Below are 7,500 nucleotides of genomic sequence, written 5' to 3'. Positions count from 1 at the left end.
CAGACTTTACAAGCTCTGAACAGTGGCACAACAAAGGGTAAAATGGTCCATTACAGACCGAAAAAGCTCTCGCACGTGTCCACATGACACAACCTTTATTTACAAGCCTAAAGAGGCCACCAACCCAACTAAAATGGGACTTATAAGCCTTCGGCTGCCCCTCTACATGTTTTACAAGGCATGAACATGCCAACAGACACGGACAGATATAAGCATTACATCAAACATCCTGTTTCAAAGTTTGTCCGTGACATTCTCCCCCACTTATCCCTTCGACGTCCTCGTCGAAGCCTTTGTGAACACTGCAACTCTTCACCTTTGCTGAGTCTTCAATCTTCCGCTCCAGCTGCAATGCGCCTCCTGGCTCCCAGCTGCTCTCCGCTGCTGTTTTTGAGTAGTCGAACCTTTGATCCGCCATGCTGCTTCAACTCGCCAATGACTCTGACTCTGGTGTGGGGTTGGCTGAGTTGTGTTGATCCTCGTTGATTCCTGCGGATCCACCAAATGAAGGAAAAGACCATCCTTACTGCGCCAGTTTCTCAGAATTTCCACATGCTGCTTGAACTGGGTGGATGCTTGTTGGAGCTTTAACGAGCATCGCCTCGCAAACTTCTGAAGTTTTGGGTCCTTCCTCCACAAAATCTGCTCATTGACTCTTCTTTCAGTTAGTTGTCACATCCAAGTAGGTTCGCATCACTTCCGCTTTCGATTAGCATTTCGTTGGGAAATGAAGCGGACAATCTACTCTCAGTAGCACTGATCACCGTTGGTGAGGATTTGACAACTATTGTCTTCCATTATCTTCGAAGGGTCTTTGAACTTGTGCAGAGCTCCTCTGCTGGATAGATAAGAGAACCGGGGTACTCGGTTTCGCCCATTCTCTTAAGAGTTGAGAAGGCAAAGGTTACTTGACTTCGCCCGCCTCCTCGAGGTTGTACTTCATGCATCGAGCTGGTTACTGGCCTTCGCCTGCTCTTTGCTCACACTTCTGAAGCACTTGAAGTGTTTGCACTCCTTGCATTGAGTTAGTTACTGTGATTCACCTTCTCAATGCCATCGAACTTCTGAAATGCGAGAAGTTTTCACCCCAACTTGGAGTAATTCTCTGATAGATGAGGTCGCCTCTGGGATTGTACCGTCTTCTCCATCAACCCTGCCGCCTACTCCACTGAGTAGCAAAGGTACAGCACCGCGTACTGCCAGCTTCGTTCCTTGGTCGTGCACTCTTGCATGACCCGAAGTCCTTCACTTACGGCTGTCTTGATGAGAAGCACACTGACACCGGTCTTACGAAGTTCCTCGGCCTCTGCCCTTCAGCCTTGTCCCGGTACTTGGAGATTGCCTCTGCATGCTCCACCTCCTCGGCCCCTTTCACGACCAAACGCTCTCCCTCCGTGAGAGCAAGGGATCAATGACTTGCACGGAAGTCCCGCCTCTGCGGTACCATGGCGCTGCAATGCCCATGGCCCTACTATCCGTCGCCTCGCATCTGCATCCCTTTTCTTCACGATCAGTAGACATGTCTCTGTGGCACTCCTCTGAGTCCACCTCCATTCTAACTGATTGCTTGACTTTGGGTAGCTAAGTCCCTCTGGACTCATCGTCGCTTCCTCGCCCCTTTCGACCCCCTGCTCCAACACCTCCGTGTTCTCCAAGCAGTCTGTTTGGTCGATGGAAAGACAGACTGCAACTCCCATGCATGGCCTCTGCCATTGCATTGTAGGGTTTGCACCGATTCTGTTCTCCATAGCTTCCTTGGTAACAACGTTCGCTTACTCGGCCTTGTCCTCTGACTTGCCGGGCTCCCTTAAGCGAATATGAGCTCTGGAGCAGTCCAACTCTCCAGCTGCTTCGATCATACCTCTGCATGATCAAGTCCCTCCCATGGGACTCCCTGGTACTTGCATACGAACAAAACCCTTGGTGGAACCTAGCCCCCATATGCTGATGACCAAGGTTTTCATCCGATGCAAAATTCAGTGCACGCCCGGAAGACCCGCCTCTGCGGTACCATGGCCTTCACTCCTTGAATCCATAGCCCTTCTTGCCGTCGTGTTGTTCACCAAAGCGGAGCTCCCAGTAGCTCCCGATCATACCTCCATATGATCTCATCCCTCACGGGACAAGGTCGTGTGTATCGCATTGCCATCGAACTGTTCCACCATGATCCGCTGCACCATGTCGCCTCCTGGTGACATCTCCATTGCATTCTGATCCTTGTGGAATAAACTCGAATTGTGAACCCTCCGCTGTGTGGCCTCTGCCAATACATCGCAGGGTCTCCTCCACCTTCGATTTTGTTCGCTCCTTTGGCAATCGATCTTCATCCACCCACTCTTGGGTCACACCTAGATGAAGCACCGCTCTAGGACAGTCCGTCGCCTAGTAGCTCCCGAAGTCCGCCGACTTCGCTGTAATTTGTGCACTATTGCCTGGATCCTGGGCCTCTGCCCCTACCAGCACAATCTCTGCTGCGCACCGCTTCCTTCCTAGCAACTCGAATGGCAACACTGTGGCATATTCTTCAAGAGTACCCGCCTCTGCGTCCTCTTGCCCCGTGCTAAGGCCTTCTGAACTCAACTTCGCCTCCGCAAATTGAGTCGCCTTAGTTCCTTCATCAAATGCTCCTCCGAGATAAGGTGCATGTGCCCCGAAGCTCCCTTCGTCTTTGGCACCATGCAAGATGAGTCCACTCCGTCAGAATGAAGGACCCATGGAACAACATGATCCTGCTCTTGCCTCTGCAAGAGCTCATGTCCTTGACCTCTGTCTAAGAAAAGCACTGTGCCTCTGCTCCATGTTCCAACTTCTCTGCTGGCTCCCTTCATACGGCTTGGGTACTTCGCCAAGTTACACCCAAGTTGCTCCGCTCCTCGTTTCTGCATTGAGTCGATGGTGGCCCTCGTGCCCACCATTCCACGGGTCAGCCCTCCCTTGAGTCCGATCTCCACATCGACTCCAAGTGTGCCTTCATTTAAGTTGCTTCAGGTCGCTCCCCCACTTGATCTCGCAATGCATCCACCAATGCATTCTCTCGAGCGAGATCATGCGACGACTCCTCGCCGCTTGCTCAGTCCATCGAGCTTCGTGGAGTTGTTGTTTGTGAGGTACTCCTCCTCAACATGTGGAGTCCGTCTCACATGATTCTCCCTCTGGAGTGCCGAGACTTATCCCTCCTGGATAACTATCCCGTTGGAGCAACATCTCTCTTCGTTTCGGAGACCCCCATCCCCTTGGACTACTCCGATCTGCTGAACAAACTGTGCATTGTTCTGCCTCCTGCAAACGCACTTGCTAGATTGCGACTCCCCGTCAATACAGCCCCCACTGCACCCCTCAAGGTCTAGCAACATGCTGAACTCGTTGCACACTTCAGCCTCCTCCGGACGTATCCTTCGCATGCCAAAGAGAAAGTTTCAATGCTCCATGGCGCCGAGACTCGGCCGCCTTGGGATGGCCACGGACATTCCATCGTCCGCATACAAGCCCCTGCATGAGTACCAAATTCTTCGAGTTAGCAATTCCTCTCACCTCTGTGAGCTTTGGCCTAACTCTTTTGGTCGTTGAGCAACTCATTCGACCTTGGATGGTCTCATTCTTGCCAAGCGCCTCGCTTGCCTAGAGCACCATCAAGTATAGTTGTCAACGTTGAGCCGTAGCTCAAACTCAGCCATCCCAACCTTTGTGCGCTCCAAATTCTTCCAAGCTTGCCTGTTCTCGTGGTGCCTCTTGCGCGAAGGGTTGGCCATTCCTGTGAATGCCAATCTCAGATGCCCGCTCCTCTGAGCGACTCTTTTCCCTACATCTCCATGCCCGTTTTCCCCCAAACGGTCGCGCGTGTGCTGACTGCCCTCAACGCAGCCCCGCTAGGTCCCCCACGTTTGCATGCTAAGTGTTTCTATGAGTGCTTGTCCCGCTCTGATACCATATGACACGGACTTAGCTGGTTTTGCCTAAGTCGTGCGGCACCCTTGCGTGTCCGTCCGCAAAGGTCAGCCTCCCCGAAGCCTCCCATTGTCCCTTAGGACCATCAAAAGAGAGAACGGGTTAGAGAGAACGCCTCAAACGAGATCCACAAGCAAACATGTCCGAAAAACACTTCATAGACAATGCAAATTACAAACAGACTTTACAAGCTCTGAACAGTGGCACAACAAAGGGTAAAATGGTCCATTACAGACCGAAAAAGCTCTCGCACGTGTCCACATGACACAACCTTTATTTACAAGCCTAAAGAGGCCACCAACCCAACTAAAATGGGACTTATAAGCCTTCGGCTGCCCCTCTACATGTTTTACAAGGCATGAACATGCCAACAGACACGGACAGATATAAGCATTACATCAAACATCCTGTTTCAAAGTTTGTCCGTGACAACCCGGGGGGTTCCAGGGTGCTGAGATGGCTGACATTTTGCTCCGCTCACGACGGTCGCCGCGGCACGCAAGAACAGCCCAAAAACAGGCCAAAACAGCCCAAAAACGGGCCAAAACTGGCCATTTTTGGCTGAGCGAGCGAGCAGCGAGCGGCGAACAGCGAGCGAAGCGAGAGGCAGCACCGTCCCTGCTATACGAAAGCCCCATCCAGCCCTGTGCCACCCGGGGGGTTCCAGGGTGCTGAGATGGCTGACGTTTTGCTCCGCTCTCGACGGTCACCGCGCAACGCAAGAACAGGCCAAAAACTGGCCAAAACGGCCCAAAAACGGGCCAAAACTGGCCATTTTTGGCTGCGCGAGCGAGCGGCGAGTGGCGGACAGCGAGCGAAGCGAGAGGCAGCACCGTCCCTGCTATACGAAAGCCCCATCCAGCCCTGTGCCACCCGGGGGGTTCCAGGGTGCTGAGATGGCTGACATTTTGCTCCGCTCACGACGGTCGCCGCACCACGCAAGAACAGCCCAAAAACAGGCCAAAACGGCCCAAAAACGGGCCAAAACTGGCCATTTTTGGCTGCGCGAGCGAGCGGCGAGCGGCGGACAGCGAGCGAAGCGAGAGGCAGCACCGTCCCTGCTATACGAAAGCCCCATCCAGCCCTGTGCCACCCGGGGGGTTCCAGGGTGCTGAGATGGCTGACGTTTTGCTCCGCTCACGATGGTCACCGCACCACGCAAGAACAGCCCAAAAACAGGCCAAAACAGCCCAAAAACGGGCCAAAACAGGCCATTTTTGGCTGCGCGAGCGAGCGGCGAGCGGCGAACAGTGAGCGCAGCGTGAGGCAGCACCGTCCCTGCTATACGAAAGCCCCATCCAGCCCTGTGCCACCCGGGGGGTTCCAGGGTGCTGAGATGGCTGACATTTTGCTCCGCTCACGACGGTCGCCGCACCACGCAAGAACAGCCCAAAAACAGGCCAAAACGGCCCAAAAACGGGACAAAACTGGCCATTTTTGGCTGCGCGAGCGAGCGGCGAGCGGCGGACAGCGAGCGAAGCGAGAGGCAGCACCGTCCCTGCTATACGAAAGCCCCATCCAGCCCTGTGCCACCCGGGGGGTTCCAGGGTGCTGAGATGGCTGACGTTTTGCTCCGCTCACGATGGTCACCGCACCACGCAAGAACAGCCCAAAAACAGGCCAAAACAGCCCAAAAACGGGCCAAAACAGGCCATTTTTGGCTGCGCGAGCGAGCGGCAAGCGGCGAACAGTGAGCGAAGCGTGAGGCAGCACCGTCCCTGCTATACGAAAGCCCCATCCAGCCCTGTGCCACCCGGGGGGTTCCAGGGTGCTGAGATGGCTGACATTTTGCTCCGCTCACGACGGTCGCCGCGCCACGCAAGAACAGCCCAAAAACAGGCCAAAACAGCCCAAAAACGGGCCAAAACAGGCCATTTTTGGCTGCGCGAGCGAGCGGCGAGCGGCGAACAGCGAGCGAAGCGTGAGGCAGCACCGTCCCTGCTATACGAAAGCCCCATCCAGCCCTGTGCCACCCGGGGGGTTCCAGGGTGCTGAGATGGCTGACATTTTGCTCCGCTCACGACGGTCGCCGCGCCACACAAGAACAGCCCAAAAACAGGCCAAAACAGCCCAAAAACGGGCCAAAACAGGCCATTTTTGGCTGCGCGAGCGAGCGGCGAGCGGCGAACAGCGAGCGAAGCGTGAGGCAGCACCGTCCCTGCTATACGAAAGCCCCATCCAGCCCTGTGCCACCCGGGGGGTTCCAGGGTGCTGAGATGGCTGACATTTTGCTCCGCTCACGACGGTCGCCGCGCCACGCAAGAACAGCCCAAAAACAGGCCAAAACAGCCCAAAAACGGGCCAAAACAGGCCATTTTTGGCTGCGCGAGCGAGCGGCGAGCGGCGAACAGCGAGCGAAGCGTGAGGCAGCACCGTCCCTGCTATACGAAAGCCCCATCCAGCCCTGTGCCACCCGGGGGGTTCCAGGGTGCTGAGATGGCTGACATTTTGGTCCGCTCTCGACGGTCGCCGCGCCACGCAAGAACAGCCCAAAAACAGGCCAAAACTGCCCAAAAACGGGCCAAAACTGGCCATTTTTGGCTGCGCGAGCGAGCGGCGAGCGGCGAACAGCGAGCGAAGCGTGAGGCAGCACCGTCCCTGCTATACGAAAGCCCCATCCAGACCTGTGCCACCCGGGGGGTTCCAGGGTGCTGAGATGGCTGACATTTTGCTCCGCTCACGACGGTCGCCGCGCCACGCAAGAACACCCCAAAAACAGGCCAAAACTGCCCAAAAACGGGCCAAAACTGGCCATTTTTGGCCGCGCGAGCGAGCGGCGAGCGGCGAACAGCGAGCGAAGCGAGAGGCAGCACCGTCCCTGCTATACGAAAGCCCCATCCAGCCCTGTGCCACCCGGGGGGTTCCAGGGTGCTGAGATGGCTGACATTTTGCTCCGCTCACGACGGTCGCCACGCCACGCAAGAACACCCCAAAAACAGGCCAAAACTGCCCAAAAACGTGCCAAAACTGGCCATTTTTGGCTGCGCGAGCGAGCGGCGAGCGGCGAACAGCGAGCGAAGCGAGAGGCAGCACCGTCCCTGCTATACGAAAGCCCCATCCAGCCCTGTGCCACCCGGGGGGTTCCAGGGTGCTGAGATGGCTGACATTTTGCTCCGCTCACGACGGTCGCCGCGGCACGCAAGAACAGCCCAAAAACAGGCCAAAACAGCCCAAAAACGGGCCAAAACTGGCCATTTTTGGCTGCGCGAGCGAGCGGCGAGCGGCGAACAGCGAGCGAAGCGAGAGGCAGCACCGTCCCTGCTATACGAAAGCTCCATCCAGCCCTGTGCCACCCGGGGGGTTCCAGGGTGCTGAGATGGCTGACATTTTGCTCCGCTCACGACGGTCACCGCGCCACGCAAGAACACCCCAAAAACAGGCCAAAACAGCCCAAAAACGGGCCAAAACTGGCCAATTTTGGCTGCCCGAGCGAGCGGCGAGCGGCGAACAGCGAGCGAAGCGAGAGGCAGCACCGTCCCTGCTATACGAATGCCCCATCCAGCCCTGTGCCACCCAGGGGGTTCCAGGGTGCTGAGATGGCTGACATTTTGCTCC

Source organism: Musa acuminata, unplaced genomic scaffold, assembly GCF_036884655.1.
Source record: "Musa acuminata AAA Group cultivar baxijiao unplaced genomic scaffold, Cavendish_Baxijiao_AAA HiC_scaffold_62, whole genome shotgun sequence".
NCBI lineage: Eukaryota > Viridiplantae > Streptophyta > Magnoliopsida > Zingiberales > Musaceae > Musa > Musa acuminata.
The sequence above is the reverse complement of the archived record's forward strand: the minus strand, read 5'-3'. Positions refer to the sequence as shown.